This window comes from Pseudophryne corroboree, chromosome 6, assembly GCF_028390025.1.
Source record: "Pseudophryne corroboree isolate aPseCor3 chromosome 6, aPseCor3.hap2, whole genome shotgun sequence".
In the NCBI taxonomy this organism is placed as follows: domain Eukaryota; kingdom Metazoa; phylum Chordata; class Amphibia; order Anura; family Myobatrachidae; genus Pseudophryne; species Pseudophryne corroboree.
In genome coordinates, this window is record NC_086449.1 from 778,154,967 (window position 1) to 778,172,118 (window position 17,152).

The following is a 17,152-nucleotide window of genomic DNA, read 5'->3' on the forward strand; positions in this document are numbered from 1 at the left end:
AGCGAAACCCCTTTGGACAGCAACCCGGAGACAGACCGTACCCTGAAGTGCCTGACACAGAGCTTACCCTGGTCTGGAATGTCGGATGACGCCCAGACCAACTGTAAGGCTGGTACTCCAGCGGTTGTGTTGTCTCTGGGCCTCTGCCCATAGGAGAACCCTTGCAGCAAGTTGCTGTGGACATAGCAGGTCCCCTGCCTGTGCGCAGTAGATCGGGGAAGACACGCAGCCTCCCTGTAGTGGATGCCGCACAGGATCCAGAGGCTGGTGGTCTGGCCGCCATCACTGTGGCACAGGTAGCGGATGAGGAGGAAGGAGTAGGCCTAGGTGACAGGGTAGGTTTCCCGAGTCATAGGTCGACAGAAGAGGATTGGAGGGCAGGTCTGACAGTTAAGGCAGACAGTTGCCAGATAGGTATGACGGAGGTGCAGTGCCTGGGGCACCATGTGGGAGGAGACAGGGGTAGGCCCAACCCAGAGGGGGTTGAGGCAACCAGAGGCTGTCCCCGACCCACATCACCCAGACAGGTACTGACCTTAGAACCTGTAAGGCCCTACGGACATGTTGTCATTGACTTTAGTCCTGTAGTGAACCCCTTGACAGAGATGGCTAGGAAGGGCATTCCCAAGTCAGTGGACTTTGCACCCGCTTGCGAGTTGGCATTCCAGTCATTGAAGAAGACTCAGGTACCCGCTCCAGTGCTGATGGCGCACATTCTTGACCAGGACTGTGTGTTACGAACTATTGCGCCACTGCACGGACTGGGAGCAGTACCGAGACGGAAAGAGCCATAAGGGCAGGAGCACCCTGTGGCCTGTTTGAGCAGGAAACTGCTATGGTGGGAGGCGGGGTATGCCACAATTGGGACACCTTGGGTGGCACTTGTTTGTAACCAGCCCCCCGCCATGGTGAATTACCACCCACCTGTTAGGTGGCTGCAACCTACCTTGGGGAAATTTGACAGACTTTTGTGGTGGAGCCTTGAACTTGGACTTCAGGTGGCCTATTTGAACATTGTGCACCCACGAAGAGAGGCCCACTACACTATGGATGAACTGTCTAGGCCAGAGCCTACACATCCCAGGTAGCGTCCCCTTCACCCCAACGGACTGCGGGACCAGGACCCAAATCGTTGGGACATGGGTCCCTGGTTGACCCGCTTGAATGGGGGGGGAGGAGTGTGGCCGGAGAGACCAACCAGCCACACGTGTAATGGCGGCTGCGGCACTGAAGGTGTTAACCCTCGTGCCCGGCGCCATATTAAGGGACAATGGGCGCTGGGCATCACTGTTAAACGTACTTACGGCGCTGGGCACGGACTGTTTAAAAGTTTGTTTAATGATGTGATTTAACATGTCATATGTAGTGCTCTATGCACAATTGCAGGAATGCATGTTTAACTGTATTTATTTTATATTCAAGATGTGGTCATCTGTATATTTAAAGAGGAAAATGCACTTACTCTTATAGATGTCTGAATCTTATCCTCTGGGAATGGGGCAGGGCCCTTAGCATGCCACTTCCTATCAGAGAGGTGTGAAGGACAATACCTTTTGATGTGTAAGTTCCTTAGAGAGAGATGCTAATCACTGGGTTTATGGGCTTGGAACTTGTTTCATGTACCTGATTTAATTGACATACGAACGACCGATGTAGGAAGGAAGACTGTTTGTTTATATTGTAGCCTTCCTGTTGTAATCTCACACACTGGGATTGCCTGGAGATGTGACTGAGACAGAAACATTGTATTTTGAAGCTATGTGATAAATTTATCAATAGTGAATGTTAATCTGATACCAAACGTTGTCTGGGTGACAGGAAGGAGGATATTGTTTTATTGCACTTATATCCTTGTAAAATGTGATTTATTGGTATTTTGTAAGATAACCTGATTGGTTGGAGAAGACAGGGAGGGCTTACACCCCTGTGATACTGTGTGGAAAACTGACATAAAAAGGAGACCTGCGTGCCTCCAGAGTAGATATTGTAACATCTTCTTCTGCTGAAAACATCTTGATTGTATGCTGTTGCCCCTAGCAATAGGGAGGAGCCTTTTTAAAGGTTATTTGAGCAATAAACATCTTTGCCTCAAGACTGCTTCATCTTGTGACCAACAGGGTTAGGCCAAACCTAGCCCCGTCCTCCGGATGTCCAGGGAAGCACCTAGCGTCTCCAAGCTCCGCCTTCCGCCAGCTACCGGTAGAGGCCTAGCAAGTGGCTAGTGGGGATTCGTCGACACCACACAGGTGTGGTAAAGCAGTGCGTCGGCACATACAGAGCAGAACCGTGGTTCCAAACGCCACGGCAGGTTAGGAGTTTGGTGGTGGCAGCAAGAACCCGCCCACAGCGCAGTGGGTGGAGTCAGTAACAGGCAGTTACTGACGGTAAGCGGGAATCCCCTATGTGGTCAGGCCTCGTGCGGCTTGACCTTCCATTCTGTGCGCAGTCAACGGGACGCGGCAAGCGGCGAGTGCTTCCGTACGGTACCGTCCTGTCACAGAAAGGTAAAGATTAATCGCTACTGCGTGTAGTTATGACCATTAGTAGTTTCTGGACATATTCTATATTTGCAGTTCATTATCCATGCGGCGGGAATCCGGAGATTCCCACCCACCTGAGCTGTTTGTAATAGTCACAGCCCACCTGTTCAAACTAACCTATGACCTTTTGATATAATGCGAGGAGACATTCCTGTGTCCAATGAACAATGAGATTGTAGGTCCCTTTGTAGTATACTGTACTCAGTGTATATAAGGTCAGCCAGCCTGAACAGCTCTCCCACTCTCTCCACAAACGGTTTTCATATTGATTAACTCGGGGCTGGTACCAGGCTGCGCTGCGATCGTTCCCAGTGTGTGTGTAAGTAATTCTCTGTAATCATCTCGCTCTTTGTATTGTATTGGCCACATTCTCTCTCTCTCTGTTTAGTTTAAGATTGTAACGTTATTGTATGTTTATGTCTAGATATTCTGTTAGATTTATATGTTAGTATGTAGTGTATGACTTGTAACTGTTTTACCCCTTTTCGATATAACTAAAAGCTTGTTAGTAAAGGTGTTGGATCCTTAGCACGGTATCGTGTGTTCATTACATTGCAGAGAGTAATAGGAGCGTCTCGATCGCTCAAACAGCTTTAGTGTTAACAAGTTTAAGCAGCGTTGTATCGCTACAGTGTTTCAGTACAAAGGTTTACAGTATAAGAATATCCTTTCTGTGTGTTACATTCAAGGTTTACTGATTGTCATCTTGTGAGCGTCAGCGCCGCTCGTGATCTCCTCGTGGTCTCGAGCGTCCGCTACGCTGATAGCGTAGCATTACGGTTGTTGCTCGCCTATAGCGTGCTCGACACCACGCATTAAGCTGTGAGCGAGCGTGCCGCATGTGCGTCTCGATCATGACCTAGCGTATGCTACGCTAAATACATACCCTTACGGTACCCCATACGCCAATTGCGTACTGTGTCTCTTACCCATTATTGTAAAGTTATAAGGTAATCTAAATCAGCATTATCAACGTATACTGGATTCCCCCACAATGTAACTTTATGTCTGTCATCTATATAATAATTATAGTAGTACAGTACAGTAGGCCATTGCTGTATCTTGCAGCTCTGTGTCATTGCAAGTATCCATTCCATATCTGTGCGGCATTTTTGTGAGCAGTAAATATATAGTATTACAGTGCAGCATTTTGGTGACTAACAGTATATAGTTGTACAGTAGGCCATTGCTGTATCTTGCAGCTCTGTGTCACTGCAAGTATCCATTCCATATCTGTGCGGCATTTTTGTGAGCAGTACATATAGTATTACAGTGCAGCATTTTGGTGACCCAACAGTATATAGTTGTACAGTAGGCATTGCTGTATCTTGCAGCTCTGTGTCACTGCAAGTATCCATCCATTCCATTTTCTTCCAGTGATTTGGACCAATAATACCATTGATTAGAACGAATAATTCCAGTGATTTGGACCAATAATACCATTGATTAGAATGAATAATTCCAGTGATTTGGACCAATAATACCATTGATTAGAACAAATAATTCCAGTGATTTGGACCAATAATACCATTGATTAGAACAAATAATTCCAGTGATTTGGACCAATAATACCATTTATTAGAACGAATAATTCCAGTGATTTTTTCATTTTCTTCCAGTGATTTGGACCAATAATACCATTGATTAGAACGAATAATTCCAGTGATTTTGTCATTTTCTTCCAGTGATTTGGACCAATAATACCATTGATTAGAACGAATAATTCCTGTGATATTGAGGTGTTTGTGTCGCTTAGCTTAGCCGTCCAGCGACCACAGTGCACCTCTTTTTCTCTTTTCTTTGCATCATGTGCTGTTTGGGGCCAATTTTTTTAAGTGCCATCTTGTCTGACACTGCAGTGCCACTCCTAGATGGGCCAGGTGTTTGTGCCGCCCTCTTGGGTCGCTTTGCTTAGTCATCCAGCGACCTCGGTGCAAATTTTAGGACTAAAGTATTGTGAGGTGTGAGGTGTTCAGAACAGACTGGAAATGAGTGGAAATTGTGGTTATTGATGTTAATAATACTATAAGATCAAAATTACCCCCAAATTCTATGATTTAAGCTGTTTTTGAGGGGTTTTTGAAAATAAAACACCCTAATCCAAAACACACCCGAATCCGATAAAAAATTTTCAGGGAGGTTTTGCCAAAACGCGTCCGAATCTAAAACACGGCCGCGGAACCGAATCCAAAACCAAAACACAAAACCCGAAAAATGTCCGGTGCACATCTCTAGTTTTAAGATGCACCAAGAGGGTTTGCAATGTCTAAAGAAGCTGTAAGTGGACATGTCACTGCTTGCATATACACATGTACATGCTGTACACCAACGAATGGCTTGTACCAATAATAGCATACAGAAGCAAAAGATGCACACACAGATGTGCCTGAGTTTGACTCAGAATCAGGCCCAATATTTTGGTTATTATATATGTTTTAATGGGGTTGGTATCAGGATCCAGACGGTTGGGATGCCAGCTGTCAAAATACAGACAGCGGCATCCCGATGTTGAAAATACCGACATGAACTAATTAACTAAGCTAACCCTGATCCCTAACCCCCTTAACCCTAACCCACCTTTTCCGTAGCCTAAACCTAACCGCCCCCCCACCGCAGCCTAACCCTAATGCTCCCCGGGCGTGCCTAACCCTTACCCTCCCTCCCCACAGCTTAACCCTGACCTCATTCCGCACCCCCCGCAACCTAAACCTAACATCCCTCCCCCCCGCGGCTTATCTCTGGTTGACTGTGTGATCATCGTTCGAGATTCCGGCGCCGGTATAGTGATCAATGTCAGGATCCCTGCGCCGGTTTTCTGAGTACTGTCGGGATTCTGACATCGGTATTTCGACTGCCAGGATCCCGACCACAGGGATCCTGACTGAATCCTGTTTTAATGGCGCTAAACTATCTGTATATTATATTCTGGTGCTATACACATAAAATATTTTGGGGGGGACAGTGGTGCAGGCTTTGGTTTTTATTGAGGGGGGTTGGCAATACACAAAAAAGGACCCAAAAACAGTATATATAACACTACAAGCAGCACACTCAGTTTGCTCCCTCCCCACCCCAAAGAAACAATATTTACTATACACAAAACTTTTCTATACAGGCAAGCAGTGATTGGCTGTACACAGAGTGCATCTCCAGAGACCATTTTGTTTTATATAAGCGAGTTCTTGATCCTAATTTCTGGGTAAAATACACGCTTATATGAATTATTATGCTGTGGAGAAAATGGCGCTGGTTAGTGCTGGAGGACCAAGCCCCGCCCCCTCACCGGCGGGCTTCGGTCCCGCTCAAATTATTTATACTGGCGGGGGTTTATTAATATACTGCCTCCGCAGTATCTCATTTATATGCCAGTGTCCCTTGAGGTTTTTATTGCTGCCCAGGGCGCCCCCCCTGCGCCCTGCACCCTTACAGTGCCTGCTGTGTGTGTCTGTGTGGGAGCAATGGCGCGCAGCGGTAACGCTGCGCGTTACCTCAGTGAAGATCTGAAGTCTTCTGCCGCCTGAGAAGTCTTCTTTTCTACTTAATACTCACCCGGCTTCTATCTTCCGGCTCTGTGAGGAGGGCGGCGGCGTGGCTCCGGGACGAACGGCGAGGGTGAGACCTGCGTTCCGACCCTCTGGAGCTAATAGTGTCCAGTAGCCTAAGAAGCAGAGCCTATCATTTAAGTAGGTCTGCTTCTCTCCCCTCAGTCCCACGATGCAGGGAGCCTGTTGCCAGCAGTGCTCCCTGAAAATACAAAACCTAACAAAAAGTCTTTTACTGAGAAACTCAGCAGCGCTCCCCTGCAGTGCACCCAGTCTCCTCTGGGCACAGGATCTAACTGAGGTCTGGAGGAGGGGCATAGAGGGAGGAGCCAGTGCACACCCATTCTAAAGTCTTTAGAGTGCCCATGTCTCCTGCGGAGCCCGTCTATACCCCATGGTCCTTACGGAGTCCCCAGCATCCTCTAGGACGTAAGAGAAAAGAAGTATATAAGGAGATAAAATAGTTCTAAGTGTGTAAGGTGTGAAACACTAATAGAAACACTAAGGACACATTGGCAGACGCTGCTTTGTGCAACCGCAGCAGCCTGTTTACTGTCGTATGCTAATGCGAATATCCGCCATCTATGCCGGTTATCTGTTTGTCTTCACACAGAAGGACGTGCCGCTGAGTATCTCCATCCACAGTCACTATTAGTATCGGGACTTACACCCACCCCTTACTGGTGATAATGGAATTGTTTTCCCTGATAATATGAATATTTTTTCATATTATGACTAATTATCATAGTTATATATTTAGATAGACATAAGATATATTTCTCACTACAAATACATTAAATAGAGACAAGAATGCACTGAAGACAATATTTTTGCTCTGGCTCTTTATTGATGTAAAGATTAACTACCAGATATAACCACAGTAAGCTGTAACCAGTAGATGTTGGCCATGGATCACTGTTTTTATGTACTTACCTATTAGGGAAGGTGAGAAAAGGTGGAAAATACACACTGACAGATTTATGCAGACTTCAAAAAAGAAAGGTCGCTCCTTTTCGATTGGAAGATTACAGAAACCTCTCAGTGCATATTTCCCCCTGCTCTAATAGGTGAGTGCATAAAGATAAGAATCCATGGTTACTGGTCAGCTACTGGGTGAGCCTCCGTAACAGCGGCGGAGTTACACAGGGGCCTACAACAGCTCTATGACCTTCGTTAGCGTGTCTTTAAGCATTTCAACCTTGAGTTTTAATAAGGTGTTTTCTGCCGCTAACAAGTTGTTCTCCTCGACTAACTGTTTGTTAATGAGATCGAGGACTTTTATCTGGCGATCCTTGTTCTTCTCACTGGGAGATAGTTTTTTGGATAAACTGCCATCAGAGTGATCATAACCCACTGGCTTGGTTGGAGGCATTTCTTCCTCAAGCCTGGTATGGCGAGGCAAGTGGGCATCTCTTCTCTGAGCATTCCAGCTCCTGTATCTTCTGCATGGACAGCAGGCAGTTATCGACTCCCACAGTGTGATCATCCATCTCGGGGCCATAGTGCTGATGTGGAGAAAGATGAAGAGTAGACAGTGTTAGATGCCTTGCAATGCATTTACAATTGTAAGTAACATCAACTACAGTATTTAAGTATATACATTCATATATAAGATCAACTAGAACCTGAAACTGTAAGCTGTATAATGGCCTTTCTGGACAGTCCATTTCACCGGTTACTATTATACTTATGTAAGCTGAGAACACTTTCATTGTTGGAATTTATAAAATCATCTTCGGTGTCCGACATAAACCTACTTTCTGCCTTCCCTAATATTTTCAGACTTATCAAACCTTCTAAAGAGTATAAAAGGAGCTGTTGCCCATAGCAACCAATTATCTTCTAGCTATTATATATCTAGTATACTCCATGCAATGATACAATAGTTAACATCGGATTGTTGCTATAGGCAACACCTCCCATCATTAGAAGGGATGAGAGATCTCCCCCTAGATTACTAATAATTAATGGTGGCCATGTATTACTGATCTACTCTATGGCTCAGTGTGTAATAAGGAAACCAGGAGAGCGGTGAGGATTTCTCAGTACATAAATAGCTCCGTAGTTTGGCTTCAGTGGCAGAAGATGAAACCATCATGGAAAACCTCAGTGACCACTGTAATAAACTAACATACACATGTATAATACAAAGCGTTTTAAATAAAACTAGAGATGAGCGCCTGAAATTTTTCGGGTTTTGTGTTTTGGTTTTGGGTTCGGTTCCGCGGCCGTGTTTTGGGTTCGAACGCGTTTTGGCAAAACCTCACCGAATTTTTTTTGTCGGATTCGGGTGTGTTTTGGATTCGGGTGTTTTTTTCAAAAAACACTAAAAAACAGCTTAAATCATAGAATTTGGGGGTCATTTTGATCCCAAAGTATTATTAACCTCAAAAACCATAATTTACACTCATTTTCAGTCTATTCTGAATACCTCACACCTCACAATATTATTTTTAGTCCTAAAATTTGCACCGAGGTCGCTGTGTGAGTAAGATAAGCGACCCTAGTGGCCGACACAAACACCGGGCCCATCTAGGAGTGGCACTGCAGTGTCACGCAGGATGTCCCTTCCAAAAAACCCTCCCCAAACAGCACATGACGCAAAGAAAAAAAGAGGCGCAATGAGGTAGCTGTGTGAGTAAGATTAGCGACCCTAGTGGCCGACACAAACACCGGGCCCATCTAGGAGTGTCACTGCAGTGTCACGCAGGATGGCCCTTCCAAAAAACCCTCCCCAAACAGCACATGACGCAAAGAAAAAAAGAGGCGCAATGAGGTAGCTGTGTGAGTAAGATTAGCGACCCTAGTGGCCGACACAAACACCGGGCCCATCTAGGAGTGGCACTGCAGTGTCACGCAGGATGTCCCTTCCAAAAAACCCTCCCCAAACAGCACATGACGCAAAGAAAAAAAGAGGCGCAATGAGGTAGCTGTGTGAGTAAGATTAGCGACCCTAGTGGCCGACACAAACACCGGGCCCATCTAGGAGTGGCACTGCAGTGTCACGCAGGATGTCCCTTCCAAAAAACCCTCCCCAATCAGCACATGATGCAAAGAAAAAGAAAAGAAAAAAGAGGTGCAAGATGGAATTGTCCTTGGGCCCTCCCACCCACCCTTATGTTGTATAAACAAAACAGGACATGCACACTTTAACCAACCCATCATTTCAGTGACAGGGTCTGCCACACGACTGTGACTGATATGACGGGTTGGTTTGGACCCCCCCCAAAAAAGAAGCAATTAATCTCTCCTTGCACAAACTGGCTCTACAGAGGCAAGATGTCCACCTCATCTTCACCCTCCGATATATCACCGTGTACATCCCCCTCCTCACAGATTATCAATTCGTCCCCACTGGAATCCACCATCTCAGCTCCCTGTGTACTTTGTGGAGGCAATTGCTGCTGGTCAATGTCTCCGCGGAGGAATTGATTATAATTCATTTTAATGAACATCATCTTCTCCACATTTTCTGGATGTAACCTCGTACGCCGATTGCTGACAAGGTGAGCGGCGGCACTAAACACTCTTTCGGAGTACACACTTGTGGGAGGGCAACTTAGGTAGAATAAAGCCAGTTTGTGCAAGGGCCTCCAAATTGCCTCTTTTTCCTGCCAGTATAAGTACGGACTGTGTGACGTGCCTACTTGGATGCGGTCACTCATATAATCCTCCACCATTCTATCAATGTTGAGAGAATCATATGCAGTGACAGTAGACGACATGTCCGTAATCGTTGTCAGGTCCTTCAGTCCGGACCAGATGTCAGCATCAGCAGTCGCTCCAGACTGCCCTGCATCACCGCCAGCGGGTGGGCTCGGAATTCTGAGCCTTTTCCTCGCACCCCCAGTTGCGGGAGAATGTGAAGGAGGAGATGTTGACAGGTCGCGTTCCGCTTGACTTGACAATTTTGTCACCAGCAGGTCTTTCAACCCCAGCAGACCTGTGTCTGCCGGAAAGAGAGATCCAAGGTAGGCTTTAAATCTAGGATCGAGCACGGTGGCCAAAATGTAGTGCTCTGATTTCAACAGATTGACCACCCGTGAATCCTTGTTAAGCGAATTAAGGGCTGCATCCACAAGTCCCACATGCCTAGCGGAATCGCTCCCTTTTAGCTCCTTCTTCAATGCCTCCAGCTTCTTCTGCAAAAGCCTGATGAGGGGAATGACCTGACTCAGGCTGGCAGTGTCTGAACTGACTTCACGTGTGGCAAGTTCAAAGGGCATCAGAACCTTGCACAACGTTGAAATCATTCTCCACTGCACTTGAGACAGGTGCATTCCACCTACTATATCGTGCTCAATTGTATAGGCTTGAATGGCCTTTTGCTGCTCCTCCAACCTCTGAAGCATATAGAGGGTTGAATTCCACCTCGTTACCACTTCTTGCTTCAGATGATGGCAGGGCAGGTTCAGTAGTTTTTGGTGGTGCTCCAGTCTTCTGTACGTGGTGCCTGTACGCCGAAAGTGTCCCGCAATTTTTCTGGCCACCGACAGCATCTCTTGCACGCCCCTGTCATTTTTTTTTAAATTCTGCACCACCAAATTCAAGGTATGTGCAAAACATGGGACGTGCTGGAATTTGCCCATATTTAATGCACACACAATATTGCTGGCGTTGTCCGATGCCACAAATCCACAGGAGAGTCCAATTGGGGTAAGCCATTCCGCGATGATCTTCCTCAGTTGCCGTAAGAGGTTTTCAGCTGTGTGCGTATTCTGGAAAGCGGTGATACAAAGCGTAGCCTGCCTAGGAAAGAGTTGGCGTTTGCGAGATGCTGCTACTGGTGCCGCCGCTGCTGTTCTTGCGGCGGGAGTCCATACATCTACCCAGTGGGCTGTCACAGTCATATAGTCCTGACCCTGCCCTGCTCCACTTGTCCACATGTCCGTGGTTAAGTGGACATTGGGTACAACTGCATTTTTTAGGACACTGGTGAGTCTTTTTCTGACGTCCGTGTACATTCTCGGTATCGCCTGCCTAGAGAAGTGGAACCTAGATGGTATTTGGTAACGGGGGCACACTGCCTCAATAAATTGTCTAGTTCCCTGTGAACTAACGGCGGATACCGGACGCACGTCTAACACCAACATAGTTGTCAAGGACTCAGTTATCCGCTTTGCAGTAGGATGACTGCTGTGATATTTCATCTTCCTCGCAAAGGACTGTTGAACAGTCAATTGCTTACTGGAAGTAGTACAAGTGGGCTTACGACTTCCCCTCTGGGATGACCATCGACTCCCAGCGGCAACAACAGCAGCGCCAGCAGCAGTAGGCGTTACACGCAAGGATGCATCGGAGGAATCCCAGGCAGGAGAGGACTCGTCAGAATTGCCAGTGACATGGCCTGCAGGACTATTGGCATTCCTGGGGAAGGAGGAAATTGACACTGAGGGAGTTGGTGGGGTGGTTTGCGTGAGCTTGGTTACAAGAGGAAGGGATTTACTGGTCAGTGGACTGCTTCCGCTGTCACCCAAAGTTTTTGAACTTGTCACTGACTTATTATGAATGCGCTGCAGGTGACGTATAAGGGAGGATGTTCCGAGGTGGTTAACGTCCTTACCCCTACTTATTACAGCTTGACAAAGGGAACACACGGCTTGACACCTGTTGTCCGCATTTCTGGTGAAATACCTCCACACCGAAGAGCTGATTTTTTTGGTATTTTCACCTGGCATGTCAACGGCCATATTCCTCCCACGGACAACAGGTGTCTCCCCGGGTGCCTGACTTAAACAAACCACCTCACCATCAGAATCCTCCTGGTCAATTTCCTCCCCAGCGCCAGCAACACCCATATCCTCCTCATCCTGGTGTACTTCAACACTGACATCTTCAATCTGACTATCAGGAACTGGACTGCGGGTGCTCCTTCCAGCACTTGCAGGGGGCGTGCAAATGGTGGAAGGCGCATGCTCTTCACGTCCAGTGTTGGGAAGGTCAGGCATCGCAACCGACACAATTGGACTCTCCTTGTGGATTTGGGATTTCGAAGAATGCACAGTTCTTTGCTGTGCTGCTTTTGCCAGCTTGAGTCTTTTCATTTTTCTAGCGAGAGGCTGAGTGCTTCCATCCTCATGTGAAGCTGAACCACTAGCCATGAACATAGGCCAGGGCCTCAGCCGTTCCTTGCCACTCCGTGTGGTAAATGGCATATTGGCAAGTTTACGCTTCTCCTCCGACAATTTTATTTTAGGTTTTGGAGTCCTTTTTTTACTGATATTTGGTGTTTTGGATTTGACATGCTCTGTACTATGACATTGGGCATCGGCCTTGGCAGACGACGTTGCTGGCATTTCATCGTCTCGGCCATGACTAGTGGCAGCAGCTTCAGCACGAGGTGGAAGTGGATCTTGATCTTTCCCTAATTTTGGAACCTCAACATTTTTGTTCTCCATATTTTAATAGGCACAACTAAAAGGCACCTCAGGTAAACAATGGAGATGGATGGATTGGATACTAGTATACAATTATGGACGGGCTGCCGAGTGCCGACACAGAGGTAGCCACAGCCGTGAACTACCGCACTGTACTGTGTCTGCTGCTAATATATAGACTGGTTGATAAAGAGATAGTATACTCGTAACTAGTATGTATGTATAAAGAAAGAAAAAAAAACCACGGTTAGGTGGTATATACAATTATGGACGGGCTGCCGAGTGCCGACACAGAGGTAGCCACAGCCGTGAACTACCGCACTGTACTGTGTCTGCTGCTAATATATAGACTGGTTGATAAAGAGATAGTATACTCGTAACTAGTATGTATGTATAAAGAAAGAAAAAAAAACCACGGTTAGGTGGTATATACAATTATGGACGGGCTGCCGAGTGCCGACACAGAGGTAGCCACAGCCGTGAACTACCGCACTGTACTGTGTCTGCTGCTAATATAGACTGGTTGATAAAGAGATAGTATACTCGTAACTAGTATGTATGTATAAAGAAAGAAAAAAAAACCACGGTTAGGTGGTATATACAATTATGGACGGGCTGGCGAGTGCCGACACAGAGGTAGCCACAGCCGTAAACTACCGCACTGTACTGTGTCTGCTGCTAATATATAGACTGGTTGATAAAGAGATAGTATACTCGTAACTAGTATGTATGTATAAAGAAAGAAAAAAAAACCACGGTTAGGTGGTATATACAATTATGGACGGGCTGCCGAGTGCCGACACAGAGGTAGCCACAGCCGTGAACTACCGCACTGTACTGTGTCTGCTGCTAATATATAGACTGGTTGATAAAGAGATAGTATACTCGTAACTAGTATGTATGTATAAAGAAAGAAAAAAAAACCACGGTTAGGTGGTATATACAATTATGGACGGGCTGCCGAGTGCCGACACAGAGGTAGCCACAGCCGTGAACTACCGCACTGTACTGTGTCTGCTGCTAATATATAGACTGGTTGATAAAGAGATAGTATACTCGTAACTAGTATGTATGTATAAAGAAAGAAAAAAAAACCACGGTTAGGTGGTATATACAATTATGGACGGGCTGCCGAGTGCCGACACAGAGGTAGCCACAGCCGTGAACTACCGCACTGTACTGTGTCTGCTGCTAATATATAGACTGGTTGATAAAGAGATAGTATACTCGTAACTAGTATGTATGTATAAAGAAAGAAAAAAAAACCACGGTTAGGTGGTATATACAATTATGGACGGGCTGCCGAGTGCCGACACAGAGGTAGCCACAGCCGTGAACTACCGCACTGTACTGTGTCTGCTGCTAATATATAGACTGGTTGATAAAGAGATAGTATACTCGTAACTAGTATGTATGTATAAAGAAAGAAAAAAAAACCACGGTTAGGTGGTATATACAATTATGGACGGGCTGCCGAGTGCCGACACAGAGGTAGCCACAGCCGTGAACTACCGCACTGTACTGTGTCTGCTGCTAATATATAGACTGGTTGATAAAGAGATAGTATTCTCGTAACTAGTATGTATGTATAAAGAAAGAAAAAAAAACCACGGTTAGGTGGTATATACAATTATGGACGGGCTGCCGAGTGCCGACACAGAGGTAGCAACAGCCGTGAACTACCGCACTGTACTGTGTCTGCTGCTAATATATAGACTGGTTGATAAAGAGATAGTATACTCGTAACTAGTATGTATGTATAAAGAAAGAAAAAAAAACCACGGTTAGGTGGTATATACAATTATGGACGGGCTGCCGAGTGCCGACACAGAGGTAGCCACAGCCGTGAACTACCGCACTGTACTGTGTCTGCTGCTAATATAGACTGGTTGATAAAGAGATAGTATACTACTAATATTATATATACTGGTGGTCAGGTCACTGGTCACTAGTCACACTGGCAGTGGCACTCCTGCAGCAAAAGTGTGCACTGTTTAATTTTAATATAATATTATGTACTCCTGGCTCCTGCTATAACCTATAACTGGCACTGCAGTAGTGCTCCCCAGTCTCCCCCACAATTATAAGCTGTGTGAGCTGAGCAGTCAGACAGATATATAATATATATAGATGATGCAGCACACTGGCCTGAGCCTGAGCAGTGCACACAGATATGGTATGTGACTGACTGAGTCACTGTGTGTATCGCTTTTTTCAGGCAGAGAACGGATATATTAAATAAACTGCACTGTGTGTCTGGTGGTCACTCACTATATAATATATTATGTACTCCTGGCTCCTGCTATAACCTATAACTGGCACTGCAGTAGTGCTCCCCAGTCTCCCCCACAATTATAAGCTGTGTGAGCTGAGCAGTCAGACAGATATATATAATATTATATATAGATAATAGATGATGCAGCACACTGGCCTGAGCCTGAGCAGTGCACACAGATATGGTATGTGACTGAGTCACTGTGTGCTGTGTATCGCTTTTTTCAGGCAGAGAACGGATTATAAATAAAACTGGTGGTCACTGGTCACTATCAGCAAAACTCTGCACTGTACTGAGTACTCCTAATGCTCCCCAAAATTAGTAAATCAAGTGTCTCTCTAATCTATTCTAAACGGAGAGGACGCCAGCCACGTCCTCTCCCTATCAATCTCAATGCACGTGTGAAAATGGCGGCGACGCGCGGCTCCTTATATAGAATCCGAGTCTCGCGATAGAATCCGAGCCTCGCGAGAATCCGACAGCGTCATGATGACGTTCGGGCGCGCTCGGGTTAACCGAGCAAGGCGGGAAGATCCGAGTCGCTCGGACCCGTGAAAAAAAACATGAAGTTCTGGCGGGTTCGGATTCAGAGAAACCGAACCCGCTCATCTCTAAATAAAACATGATAGTATTATTTAAATAAGCACCAGCTATGACATAATTTCATTTACTATGTATTTGTTTCCAGTTTAATGTGTAGTATCTGTATCCTATGTTCTGTCTTATTAAATCATTAAAGCAATCATTTCTATTCCCCTCTGATTCTTGTTGCCCATTTATCACAGATTTCTAGCTGTTTAAAACTAATTCCGTATGATAAATGTTGCTCCAGCCAATCAGCTCCCAATGGTAATTTTTAAACACATGACAGTTGGGAGCTGATTGGCTGGAGCACATATGCAACTGGTTTGAATAGCTGATAAATGGGCCCCTAAGTCTGCTGCCACATCTAGCTGCCCTTGTCTTTGTCCAGTTACTAACCTCAGCCAAGTGTGTTTCTCCTGCCAGTTGTTTCTACTCCTGCCGGTGAGCTGCCGGTGAGCTGTCTGTCTCCAGGTATTGAAGGAGAATGAGAGAGGCAGCAGCCAACCCGAGATATAGGTAGTTGATACCATTATGACATCACAGCATGACCTCACAGAATCCACTACACTGGCCACTGGTTTGAGGCACCTGTCTTTTGTGTGACTGACATAAGTAAAATGTGATATCACACCTTATTTAAAGTTATTACATTCACATTAGAATATGAGTTATTATTTTATGGCAGGGTTTCCCTATTGATTTCCCTATTTGATTATGGGAGACTTTGTATAAACCCAATGTTCACTGTGCTTTCGTTGTTTTTTAATGTTACAGTGTATCCACAATAACCTCAATTAAGGATAAAGCACTGCTTATGGCGCTGACCTCCTTCAGAAGTATTAGGATTCTGTTAGTTAAACATCATATTGGCCATAAGACTCAACACAACATCTCTCTCCCTTCCCTGTTAGGCTCTGAGTGAAGCTATGGAAGGTGGTGTTACTTCATGCTGGCTGCTCCCCTGCTGTTGCTGCCTGCTGCGGTGCCTCTCTCATAGTGAAGGGCTGGCCCCATTTTTCTGTGCCATATTCTTAGGGCCTGGTACGGGTGTCCCCTATGACCCCTCCTGTCGTCGGGCCTGCATGTGTCTCTGTGTCTACTTCTGTTCGCAACCATATGGATACAACCTTGCTTTACTTGGCACAAGTGACATAGGAGGGGGGGGGAGGTGTAGCTAATTACAAATGTTCCCTTATGCAGCGCACTTGCACTTTCAGAGGGGGCGTGGATATGTCTCTTGGATTTGGCCACGCCACCCAATGCCCGCACCTCATTCAGATCTTAGCTTCCATACATGGCATATATCAGAATGCCTCAGCCCTCCTCCATCCCGTCTCTACACAAGATGATGTTGGTCTCACTCTGCATCAGCATGAATATATCTGTGCAATAATACTGTGACCACAGTAAATATGGTTAGATACAGTATAAATCATTATCCATTAGTCACACCTCATTACGGACTGTAGCTTTGTCTCAGAATAGGTAAAGTATATTTTTATTGTTGGATTGCACTGTCCCTGCTCTGCTTGGGCCTGCTTAATATTTTAATTAGCCTATGAGCAGGAATAAAATACTTTTTTATATTGTAACATTACTTTTTTCTGGAAAATGGATTTAGAAATAGCTTATTTCATTACACTTGAATAATGTAAAGTGAAACAAAAATTGGAGTGATTGAGGGGTCTATTTATGAAGCAGTGAAAAGTGTGGAGAAGTGAGCCAGTGGAGAAGTTGCCCATGGCAACCAATCAGCATTGGAGTAACATTTATCATTTGCATGCTATACAATTGTACGGAGCAGCTGATTGGTTGCCATGGGTAACTTCTCCA

At 45.7% G+C, this 17,152-nt stretch overlaps 1 long non-coding RNA gene across 1 annotated transcript; it reads right to left on the reverse strand.

The window, feature by feature from the left end:
• Window positions 1-6,909: 6,909 nt before the first annotated feature.
• On the reverse strand, window positions 6,910-15,811 carry LOC134935719 (uncharacterized). Its single transcript, XR_010180365.1, has 2 exons — window positions 15,716-15,811; window positions 6,910-7,587 (listed from the first exon to the last, which is right to left on the reverse strand). It is a non-coding gene; the product is annotated as an uncharacterized LOC134935719 (long non-coding RNA).
• Window positions 15,812-17,152: the final 1,341 nt, after the last annotated feature.